The sequence below is a fragment of the Apodemus sylvaticus genome, chromosome 2 (genome assembly GCF_947179515.1).
Source record: "Apodemus sylvaticus chromosome 2, mApoSyl1.1, whole genome shotgun sequence".
Lineage (NCBI taxonomy): Eukaryota > Metazoa > Chordata > Mammalia > Rodentia > Muridae > Apodemus > Apodemus sylvaticus.
In genome coordinates, this window is record NC_067473.1 from 117,939,513 (window position 1) to 117,952,735 (window position 13,223).

A 13,223-nucleotide genomic window follows, 5' to 3' on the forward strand; every position below is an offset into this window, starting at 1 on the left:
TACCTTGAATATTTCTAATTTACAATGGCATAGGTAAACATATCCATTCCCAAAGAGCAACAGTAAAGAATGGATAAAACAAGACTGAAACTCAGCAGCAGAGCAAACATCAAACTTTGCAGCCCCATATCCAGCATCTGGGACTTGTTGAATCACCATGTGGCTACCAATGGGCAGAGGCAGCTGTGGTGGTTATTATTACTTGTCAACTTGGGTACGTCAGGGATTAACAAAAAACCCAAGTCTCTGGACACACCTGTGAGGGATTTTTAGATAACTGGATTGTTTGAGCTAGGAAGACCCACCTTAAATCCAGATCACTTGAGTTGGGAAGACTCACCCCACTCCTGGTACCTCATGGTTCTCTAGAGAATTAAAACTAATAGAATGACTCTCTTTCTATAAACATACATTAACATACATATACATCATATATACACATCATATAAACATATATCATATACACATATGCATATATATATATGAGGGGTATATTAGAGTGTTTTCTAGACTGTGGTCCAGCTAATCCAATGATGGCTGTCTGTGAACGGAAGACCTATATAGAAGACAGGGAAGGAGGCTTTACTCTTTGCTTGATTGCCCTTGCTCTGGTTTTACTGGCATTACGGTTTACTTCTTTACAATTCTGGCTTATACTGAAGACTAGTTGAGACATGCAGCCTTCTGGACTATACAACTACCTCAAGAAGGTGCGGCCCAGATTTAGGGTGGGTTTTCTGACCTCAAATGGTCCATATTTAAAGAGGGTCTTCCTAGTTCAGGTGACTCAATTAGCTAAAAGCCCTCAGAGGTGTGTCCAGAGACTTAGGTTTTTAGTTAATTTTAGATGTTGACAATCAAGTTGACAACCAGTACTCCTGTTCCTCCAGTCCTGCCGCCTGTAGCATGTGTGGCCTCTCTTGGCCTATCTAGTTCATTCCAAAGCTTCCCTCAGTGATGGTTTATGGTCCCGGTACCTCAAACATCCTGGAGTCTCTATCAGAACTTGAACTTTCTGTTCATAGCTTCACCACAGTGGCCTCTCAGAAGATCCAACGCAGCTGCATGTTGCCGGGGCCGCAGTGGTCCTGAGGCTCTCATGGAAGCCCCTGGGACCCTGTGATTCTCTTATTTCACACGCCTGTAAAACCAGCCTCAGGGAGATGTCATAGCCAAACTCTGCTGTGGGTTCCAGAGGTAGAGTGACACCTCGTGTAGCTGCTATAGTGGTTTCTGTGTGTGTTAGCTGCCAATCCTGGAAAGGCGCTTCCCTAGACAGCTGGTAGTTGTTTCCAAACAGGGAATCTTTGGTGGCCTTTTCGGTTCAGGCTCTCTCCTTTTGAATGAACTAACATCTTCCCAAGTTTGAGGCCTAAAAGTGTGGGGGACAATTCCTATTATCCAAACATAAAGTACAAGATTATGCTAATCTCTTTAACAATTACTGATACTTTAACTGCACCTGTTTGTAACTTTAATCTCTGTGCTTTCTCTCCTCTCTCTCTCTTCTCTCTCTCTCTCTCTCTCTCTCTCTCTCTCTCTCTCTCTCTCTCTCACACACACACACACACACACACAAACACTATAGTTCTGAGCAAATTATGTAATTATGTTAGGGGTAACCAGGCCATAGCTCAAATGCTATGCTGTCTTCAAAATTCTGCCAAAGAAATCAACTCATTGTTTATGAATTCAGCCTCACTCAAGTTCCCAGGCTATGGATAAAGTGTAATGTGAATGGTCTGCAGCCCCTCCCCAGCGTCCCCTTGTTCTCTACTGAAACCTCGTAATGCAGCTCTCCAATGCTCACATTTCTGTTAGCAAGCTGGGCTTCCAAACGCCACCACCACCACCACCACCACCACCCCCCCCACCGAATAACCAAGAAAACTCTTTACACCATTCTAAAGCTTCTCTGACTCCCATGCCCAAAGTCTCCCAAATTCTTCTCACAAACCATTTCACACGGGCCACAAAGCGCATGTTCCAATAGCAATTCCTCCCACTTATCAGTTTTCAAACCAAGTGCCCGTGGATGGAAGAATGAAGACCAAAGTGTGGTAAAGACAGATGCACAGGGGAGGTGTGTGATGGAATAGTATTCAGCCTTGAAAAGGGAAGGAAGTCTGCCACATGCTTAGCATGGTGGGAAGCTTATATCCATTAGCACGTTATACTGAGTGAAATAAGCCAGACCCCAAAAGCCAAACACTGTAGGAGTCCACTGACATGAGCTACCAAGAGGAGTCAAACTTTCAGAGAGAGAAGTAGAGGGGTAGAGCCAGAAACTTGGGGAAGTGGGGAGCCAGGGTTTATTATGGCTGGAAATTAAATATCTGCCCTCCCCCAAAATATCTGGAAAAAGCTTGGCAGCAGCCTGTGCAGCTATAGAAAAAAGGTGTGGTCTTTAAAAGGTATGGCCTGCTTCTAAGAAGGTAGGTTATTGGGGTGTGCTTGAGGTAGATTTGGGGACCCTTCCCTCTCTTTGTTTCCTAGCTGTCATGAATGAGCAGTTCCTCACAACCCAATGCTCCCCTCCATCGTATTCCACCCTGACCACACACCCAAAACCAGAGGAGTCAGCTGATCTCTGGCTGCAGCTTGTGAAGTTGTGAATTGTGACAAATTTTTCCTTTTTAAAGTTGATTTTCTCAGGTATTTGTCACAGTGACAGAAAGCTGACTAATATGGGGTATTATTGCTTAAGGGGTACAGAATTTTAACTTGACAAAATGAAATAAGATTTCACAGTGAGTGGTGGAAAGCAGGGCACAGCAGTGAGGTGTTTGACGTTACTGGCTGGTCAGCCTAAACGCCGCGGCTGTAGCCGCCAACGAGGACAACGACAATGATGACAACGATGAGGACCATGAATGTGTGCCTCCCACTATCTGAGGTTCGGGGTTTGTTGTTGTGCTTGTTTTGTTTGTTGCTGTTTTGTTTTGTTTTTTTTTTGAGACAAGGTATCTCTGTGTATCCCTGGCTGTCCTAGAACTCACTGTGTAGTCCAGACTGGCCTTGAACTCACAGAGATCCACCTGCCTCTGCTTCCTGAGTGCTGGGATCAAAAGTGTGTGCCACCAGACCTGGGCTCTGTCTCCTTTTCTTTTCTTTTCTTTTCTTTTCTTTTCTTTTCTTTTCTTTCTTTCTTTCTTTCATATTTCCACATTTTAAAATATTCATTTATTTATTTTATTTTATATAATACGTGTGTGTATGTGTGTGTGTGTGTGTGTGTGTGTGTACTATGTGCATACAGGTGTCTATAAAGGCCAGAAGATGTACTGGGTGGTTGCAAACCACCTAAAGTGTTTTGCTTTAGTGAGGTGCTGAGAACTGAACCCAGGTCCTCTGCAGGAGCAGTCAGTGCTCTCAACTGCTGAACTCTCTCCAGCCCCAAATGATTCTCTTTTTTCTTTCTCTCCTTTTGTTTTTTGTGTGTTTACTTGTTTTTGTGTGTTTACTTGTTTTTGACACAGCATCTCACTATGTAGTCTTTCCTCAATGTCTGGCCTGGAACTCCAAATGTAGATCAGGGTGGTTTCAAACTCACAGAGATTCCGCCTGCCTCTGTCTGCTGAGTGCCAGGATTAAAGGTGTGTGCCACCATGTCCCGCGATTTTCCACACTTTTTAAATATCAAGAAGAGGGGCTGAATTACTGACATGTTTTCACACGGGTGAGTCGTGAAAACATAGCTGTGTGAAGTACTTTGGTCACTAAGCCTCACAAACACATGTGAGAGGAAGAGCGAAGTCAGGCCGGAAGTCGAATGGTGAAGAGAGAGTGGGTATTACTTAATTGTCCAGTGGGTTTAGACTTTCTGTTTGATAGAATGAAAAGGTCCTGGAAACGAATAATGACGAGGGTTACACATTGTTGATGTATTTAATACACCACATTGAGCACTGTAAGACAGAAAACTGTGGACCCGTTCAGACCTGGTTAGCAAGCTCTGGTCTAGTACTGGCCCACGACTGGCCTCTCCTGCCTGCGCCTGCGCAGCCTTCCCGCCCCCCCCCCCACCTCCCACCTCCCACCTCCCACCTCCCTCTTACCCCCCACCTCTCCTCCACCCTCCACCTCTCCCCCTCCCCCCCCCCCCCCCCCCCCCCCCCCGTCTGTTTGCCCTTCTCTCCTCTGTCCCTGGCTCCAGGGCCTGGCTGAGTTCCTCCTGTCTGGCAAATGTACTAAATCAGCTCCTTTTCGGCTTTCATCGGCTTTGCGCTCAGCACACCCTCGCCTGAGCTGGCTCAGGGCTCATCCTGCGTCCTGTGCCAATTACCTCTAGAGAAAGCAAGCCAGCTCTGCTTGAGTGCCTCCCAGAGCCCACTCAGCAGGTTCTTTAATTCCATGAGCCTTGCTGGAGGGAGTGTGTAAGGAGATGCAGATGGGCACCGGACAGGCCCTTGGCCCAGAAGCCCTGACATAAAAGACAGCGACACTTTTATTACTCTCGCTCTTCTAATGCCATCCCAAACAAAGTCTTCATGGGACTCTTATGGAAGATGGAGAAACTGTTCCTACATTTATTTGAAAGAATAAACGGAAAATAGCAAACAAGATTTTTAAAAAGGGGGGGGGAGTTCAACGGAAAAAAATCTGACTTGTTATATCAGAATATTGCTGATATTTAAGCAATGGGGGTCTCGGGGTAGCAGGGACCTAGGCTGCTCAGTCCAGCACATACTTGTGTGTGAAGGGTGAAGTCAAAGTGTCATCAACTTTGTGGAATTTTTTTTTTTTTTTTTTGCATGAACAGTGGAGGGCAAAGGGAAGAGGCAGAGAGAGTTCTCACATGGGCTCCACGTCTGATTACAGCCTTCCTGGTTCTGCCTGGAGGTGGAAGGAGACTCTCATTCTGACCCACTGCGACAGTGAGCTCGTAATAAAGACTCTTGTGTGTTTGCACAGAAGATGGCTCCTCAGTGGTCCTCGGGGGCCCTGCGACTCGGGCAGGTTTACTCTACTACTTTGTCTTCCTGCTCTGAACTCCTCCGGACGCCTCCGGCCCTGATCTCCCTCAGATCTACTACAGCAATGCCTCTTCTCCTCAGCCACACCCTGGAACAGTCATTCCCTCACTTCATGCACTGACTGCATGGGCAAACGCCTAATTTCCAAAGAAGCTATGCTCACAGGTCCTCGCCGAGGATTTCAACAGATCTTCCAGGGAGCACGACGCAGCCTGTAACAAGTGATCCAGGTGTGGAGTGAGCCCGCGCTGTCAGACCCAGGACAGAAGGGCAGTGGCTGGATTGCAGGGTGAAGGGATGGGGCGGGAAGCATTGTGCAACCTTTGTGGTAGAGGTCATGCCCCATTCCAGGATGATAGTAACTGAGATGAGGTTTTTGGTTGTAACACTATCCGGCTGTGCCTTTCTGAACGTGCATGTTTCTGAACATCTAGTGTATCTCAGTTAAAAGGATACAGCACTGTAAAGTAGTGATTGGTATGGGAAGCAGTTGAGATACAATACTAACTGGAAAACATCAAGGTTATAACAGCATATTGCAATTGATTTCCTTTGGAGGGAAAATACAGCCTCCATCCACAGCAGGAAATGTCTGGAGGGCAGATGCTCGTGGCTGACTCTCGGGTCAAAGGGGAGGAATTACAACTGTTTTCAGTTATCTGCATTCTCCGATGCTTTCGGGGACTCTTGCTCTTTGTGTGGTGGCTTAAATGTCATAAACAAGTAAAGTGATAGACAATGCGCAGCTGGGTGGTGGTGGCACACGCCTTTAATCCCACCACTAGGGAAGCAGAGGCAGGAGAATTCTTGTGAGTTTGAAGTCAGCCTGGTCTGCAGAGTGAGTTCTCAGATGACCAGAGGTACACAGAGAAATCCCGGTCTACACACACACACACACATACAAACACACACACACACTCATACACACTCACACACACACACACACACAAGTTTTGGGGGGATAGGTAGAGATATAAATGGAAAAGTCCCAGAAACACATTTTAAAAGACTTCTTAATGGCTTTTTAATTCTAGGATAACACAGAAGTACTTCTATAAATTGCCAAAAGCCGATGAAGTGGCACATATTTGACGCAGTGAAATGCCTTTCAATATTAATTAACAGTAATTAAAGCATAGTGGGAAAATGAAATGGCTAGACATATCAGCACAAAAGCACTAAACCCACCTATGAAGCAAGTAAGCATAGTTCTGCTCATCACAGAATGTTTGAAAAGACCTGGAATGCTGAAGCGGGCCACCCTGATGCGGGCACATGCTGACTCCGGGACCGCTTCTCCAGCATGCTTCCTACTGGTGGCATCATCCTACTGATGACATCATCACCCGCTCACACTCAGGTGGGTCCAGAGCTCACAGAGATCCACCTGCCTCTGCCTTCCAGGTGGGCACCACCACGCCTGGCAATTAATTCATTTAAACACTTCATGCATAGGAGTTTTTATCTTCATACCTGTTAATGCGCTGTGTGCATGCAGTGTCTAAGGAGGCCAGAAGAGAGCACAAAATCCCCTGGAACATGGCGCAAGCACCCCAGTATGGGTGCTGGAAACTGAACCCCAGCCCTCTGCAAGAGCAGCAAAGCAAGTGCTCTCAACGTTGGTCCATCTCTTCTGTCCTTGCTGTGCTTCCTGAGTGTGTCGGTCAGGAGGAGCTGTACGGACTTTGACATCCTCACAAAGGCCAGCCACCCTCAGCCCGGCCATGTGTTCCCACAGTTCCTATTCTACTCCACTTCTCCAGATCATCCGCTGGCACTGTTCAAGCTCATCTGCAGCTACAAGAGCGTGAGCAGGTGTTTGGTGCTTTTCCAAGACTTGTTGGGTGTGGCAGCCTGTCCCAATGGCAAGCTTCAAGTGCTCGCCGGCATCCTCATGGGAACCATTTGTCCAATCTTTTTTTTAAAGTCATTTATTTATTTTAATTTATGTGCTTTGGTGTTTTGCCTGCATCTATGTCTGTGTGAGTGTGTCAGATTCCCCCAAACTGGAGTCAGAGACAGTTGTGAGCTGTCAAGCAGGTGCTGGGAATTGAACTGGGATCCCCTGGAAGAACAGCCAATGCTCTTAACTGCTGATCATCAGAGTGCTAAATGTCACTCCAGCCCTGTTTGTCCAATCTTCATCTGCTCTGTAGCTTCAAGATTCTCTGCTTAGGGAACAGCAGCCATTGTGCCTCAGGTGCCTGGTGCTGCACCCATCCTGGAGTCTGTGTGTGTGTGGAGGGTGTTGTCAGTGCTAGGGCTGCACTGCAGGTCTGCAGCAGGTCATTCACTTCCAGCCAGTTACTGTATGCACACTGTAGTCACCTCCAGGTCAGCATCAGAGGCAGAGGTGGAGGCCTGGGCTGGCTTCACTGTGTAATAGCAGTCACCTCCTGCCCTCTGGTATCTCTGCTGCCCAAGAAGGCTCACTCCTTCCATCCCCTGACTCCTCCCATCCCCTGACTCCTCCCATCCCCTGACTCCTCCCATCACCCTGACTCCTATCACCCTGACTCCTTCCATCCCCTGACTCCTCCCATCCCCTGACTCCTTCCATCACCCTGACTCCTCCCATCCTGCCTCCTCCCATCCCCTGACTCCTCCCATTACCCTGACTCCTCCCACCCTCTGACTCTTCCCATTACCCTGACTCCTTTCATCACTCTGACTCCTCCCATCACCCTGACTCCTCCCATCCCCTGACTCCTTCTATCACCCTGACTCCTCCCATCCCCTGACTCCTTCCATCACCCTGACTCCTTCCATCACCCTGACTCCTTCCATCCCCTGACTCCTCCCATCCCCTGACTCCATCACCCTGACTCCTCCCATCCCCTGACTCCTTCCATCCCCTGACTCCTTCCATCACCCTGACTCCTTCCATCACCCTGACTCCTCCCATCCCCTGACTCCTTCCATCACTCTGACTCCTTCCATCCCCTGACTCCTATCACCCTGACACCGCCCATCCCCTGACTCCTCCCATCTCCTGTCTCCTCCCATCACCCTGACTCCTCTCACCTCCTGACTCCTCCCATCCCCTGACTCCTCCCATTACCTTGTGTACTCTGTAGATTTGCTGTGGAGCTGATGTGAAGGATGTGGAGGCATGGGTGGAGGACCGTGAGTCTCAATCCCCTTTTCTGGTTTTTCAGATTTCTGTTAGTTTTACCTCAGTCCGAGTTTTCTGCACACCGTTGGAGGCACTGTTGACCTCCTTACAGTATTTCAGAAGAGATACCAAGGGCCATGGTCATTTGAAGTTTTGCTTTCTAGAGTATGTGGGTCATTTTTATTTACATTTTTTCCACACATTATATTTTGATCATATTCTTTCCCCTTTCTCAACTACTCCCAGATCTTCTCCACCTCCCTACCCACCCAACTTCATGCTTTTCTCTCTCTAAAAATAATCTCCAAACAAAAAAATACAAACCTAATCCAATAAGACAAAATATACCAAACAAAACAACACAGAAAGAAAGAGAGAGAGAGAGAGAGAGAGAGAGAGAGAGAGAGAGAGAGAGAGAGAGAGAAGAAAGAAAGAAAGAAAGAAAGAAAGAAAGAAAGAAAGAAAGAAAGAAAGAAAGAAAGAAAGTGTGTTTGTGTTGGCCTACTCCTGGGCATAGAGCCTGCTCTGAGGTGTGGTTGGTTTTCCTAGTGACACTCCATGGAAGAAAATAGATTTTCCCTTTCCCAACAGGTACCAGTCGCAAATAACTTCTTAGTTAGTGGTAGAACCCTGTGTCCACGTCCCCTCTTCAGTGCTGGGGTTTTGTCTATTAGCACCTGTGTGGTCCTGTGCATGCTGTCACGGTCTCTGTGAGCTCACACATGTATCGGCCCTGCTGTACCTGGAAGATGCACCTTCCTTGGAGTCCTCCACCACCTCTTGCTCTAACAGTGCTTCTGCCCCCTCCTCCATGTAGATCCCTGTGCCTGGAGGGGAGGACGTGGATAAAGACATCCCATCCAAAGTCTTTCACACTCTGCACATTATCCAGTCTCTGTGTTAATTACCTTCTAATTATTATTATTAATTATTATTAAGACGCTTCTCTGATGGGGTCAAGTGGTGCTCTAATCTGTGGGTATAGAAATACATCATTAGGAGTTGTTTCATTGGCCACTCTAGCAGTGTCAGGTACAGGTTCCATCACGGGAGTGGGCCTTAAATCCAATCAAACAGTGGTTGGTTGCTTCTTTAACATTGCATCACCATTTTGCCAGTATATCTTACAGACAATTCTCTTTTTAGGGCAGTAGTTCTCATCCTTCTTCATGTTGTGGTGATCCTCCCAAACCTTAAATTATTTTTGTTGCTACTTCATAACTGTAATTTTTCTACTGTAATAAATTATAATGTAAATGGCCATGTTTTCTGATGGCTATAGGTGGCCCTGTGAAAAGGTAATTCAGCCATTGAGAAACACTGGCTTAGGAGGTCATAGGGTCTGTAGCTGAGTGGAACTGGTGATCATTTTCCTCCTCTGGTAGCTTACAAAGCACCTCCTAGTACTGTGAATACGAGTCAATAGAAATAAAGCTTCCAGTTGGGCACCACTCAATGTCTCCATGTTCAGTGACTCATGTAGGTCATGTCTTCAGTAATAGGGACTTACTATCATGTTATAGAGAGCAATCAATACCCTTGACAATAGCTCATTTGGAGGGACTCTATGGGATCCCTTTAGCCAACAATTCAACAAGATGTAACTAACCTATTCCTGGCACTGTAAGGTTTACTTGGTGGCATACGATGTCTAGTCAGAGCACTGCAGGTCTCCACCATTCTATAGTGACTCTATTTAAATTCCTTTCATATATTTATATATTTTAGGAAACTTCCTCAGTACTGGGTCTTCATATGGGTTTTCAAAGGTCTTTAGGATTAGATTCTTCCACAGCCCCACATTTATGTCCTCTCATTCCCCTCCCCCACTTAATTCCCTGATTATATTCTTCCCTTTATCTCTTTATAATACTATATTCTAACTCCCCTTCTCTAGAAGATCCCCACTTTCCCCACCCTCTGTCCCCTACTAGCTACCTACCATCTACAGTTATTTGAATTGAAACTCACAGTCATAAAGTATAAAAGCTAATGTTCACATACAGGAGAACACACACTCAGGATGATGTTTCTGCTCCATCCATTTACTTACAAACCTAACATTTCTTAACAGCTGAACAATAACCCATTATGTAAATGTGCCCCATTTTCCTCATTCACTCATCAGTTTCTTAATTCTGGAGTGATGAAATCATGGATGAGTAAGTATCTCTGCAGAATCTTGGATATATGGCTAGGAGCTGTACAGCTGAATCTTCACGTAGATTAATTTTCAGGTTTTTGAGGAACCTCACTAATTCCCATAGTGGCTGTACCAGTTTGCACTTCTACTGGCAATGAATAAGTGTTCAACTGTTCTTCCTTTCTCCTATCCTTGCCAGGATGTGATGTCATTTGTTTTATTGATCTTGGTTATTCTGACCAGAGTAAGGTGAAATCTCAAAGTAGTTTTGACTTGCATTTCTCTGATGGCTAAGGATGTTGGACATTTTAAAGAAGTGTGTGTGTGTGTGTGTGTGTGTGTGTGCACATACCTTTAGTCCCAAGACTTGGAAGGCTGAGGCAGACGATCTCTGAGTTTGAGGTCAGATTGATTTACATAATAAGATCCAGGACAGCCGGGCTACATACTCAAAAATATTGTTTTTTAAAAAAGTCTTGCAATCTAGAAAAGCCCATGACAGGTGAATTCAGTGCAAAAGTCTACCAAACCTTCAAGGAAGAATTGACACCAACATTGCTCAAATTATTCTGCAAAATAGAAACTGAAGGAACCTTTCCTAGTTCTTTTTATGAAGCCACTATTACCCTGATAGCAAAACCACACCAAGACCCAACACAAAAAGAAAGTTATAGACCCAGATCCTTTATGAGCACGGGTGTAAAAATTCTCAATGAAATACTTGAAAGTAAAATTCAAGAGCTAGCATGGGAAGGGAATATAAGGACAGAGAAAAAGGAGGGAGGTGATTAGAGAAGGGATGGAGAGAAGAAGGTTTATGGGACATATGGGGAGGGGGGATCCGGGAAAGGGGAAATCATTTGGAATGTAAACAAAGAATATAGAAAATAAAAATATTTTAAAAAAAGGTTATCCACCCTGACTGAGTTGGCTTCATTCCAGAGATGCATATGTAAATCAATAAATGTATCCACCACACAAACAGACTGAAAGACAAAAATCACATGGTCATATAAGCAGAGGTATAAAATCCAACATGCCTTCATGATAAAAGTCCTGGAGAGGCTACAGATATAAGAGACATACCTCAACAATATAGGTGATATACAGAAAATTCCCACTAAAATCAAGAACAAGACAAGAAGGTCTGCTCCCTCCATACCTGTTCAATATGTGGGCTTTTCTTGATTGCCTGTGCTCTGGTTCTGACTGTTTTAGGGCCTCTAGATATGCTACATTTTTTTTTTTTTTTGCTTTGACAGTATTTTGCTGACTACTTTTCCTCTTATCCTTTTATCTCCTCATTAATGAAAAAATGCATTAAACCATCTGTCCCTGACACTACCAATGGCGTAGCCGCTCTATTCTTGCTTAGCACACTTTCTGCTTCATTACAAAAGCGTACATCTTTGAGACTCACAGTCACCCCAAAAACATCAGTCTTAATTCAGTGAATCAGTAAGTACTCTCAGATGAGATAGCAAGCGACCTTCAGCTCTGACCTACGTGGGTAACTGTGTGACTCTGGGTTACGTTCAGAGTCAGTGACAGGAACCACACATACTAATTATAAAATTCTTTGGATCTGCTTTTGATTTTCATGTGCCTGATGTGGTAAGGAAGCAGGAAACAAGCAGAAGATAGATCTGGCTCTGGCCGGCCCACTAAATATGCACATGGCCTTGAAAATGTTATTTCATTTTTCTGGATCTCAGTTTTCCCTCTTGCACAAAGAAATATAAGCGTGCCTCCATGGGCCAGGTGCTGGGTCGATCTCAGGTGAGGAACATGGCCTGCCCTCTGTTGGCAGAGATAAGGAACAAAGGTCAGGGAGGAAGAAAGGAACAAAGAGGGAGGCAGAAAGGAGAGGGAGAAGGATGGAAGAAGCTAGTGAATGCATTTTTACAAAATTAAATAAAGCCGGCGTTTCTCAGACGCTTCCTCGAGCCGTACAGCAGCTGAAGGTGTTGCGTAGCCAGACTTCCTTGGTCTCCATTGCCCTCTTGTGTAGCACGTGGTCCTCGCTCTTTCTGCCCTGCCTCAGGTCTTGTGTCTCCATACAGCCTGGCTTTCCCTTCATCCACATTTTTGTTCAAGTGTCTCCTCATAAAGGGCATTTTTGTCCAAAACAGTCCCTACTCCTGAAATCTACCTTTCTTTCTCTTACCTTTTCCTTTCTTAGCTTTTCCTTTCTCCTGAAATAATAGGTCTTTTCCTTCATTTGCTCTCAGTGTTATGAGTGTAAATTCCACCGCAAAGATTCTGTCTTACGAGCTTCTACATCCATGATTGTTAAGGCCAAGCCTGAAACGGGGCTGGCTGATCCTTTAACCCTAAACTGCATTCTACAGGGCTTTGGGATTCTCACACAAAGCAGCTTTTCTTACTGTAGACCACCTCTGCTCTGGTAGTCCTTGGTGAAGGAGGCAGCCTTGAGCAGAATATAAATCTCAGTCCACATTCCTGTGTCCCCTTCTAATAACTAAGCTTCCACACTGCCAGTGCGGGAACAGGCCTTTGAGTCTGCCACAGCAAGCTGAGAATATAGGTTGTTGCATATTGAAATCTTTGAAATTGTCTAGATAAATCAAAGAATTAGAAACAAAATTCTGCCTCACCGAGGCAGGACAGAAAAACATTCTAGAGCCAGAGGTTCACATTCAGATGCCTGCCTGGAAGGTCACATAGAGTGTGTGAAGCTGTAAAGAGCAGGTGCAGGGACTGGGGCATCTCTTCCCTTCAGGTCTTCCAGCAAAATGCGGGCTTTTGCGCCGGCTTCCTGTCAAGCCAGCCATCAGTGGCCTTCAAGATGCATCAAGCAGCTGAGGGAAGCTGGTGATTGGAGACAACTCCAAGCCCAAGAAGCTAGGAGACACAATATACCACCACAAAAGCATTGTCATGTGTGCAACCAACACAAGTTATTTAAAAAGAGTTGTGCCCAACGTGGCATGACACGTGACCTTTTGGTGGTGGTGGATCCGGGAAG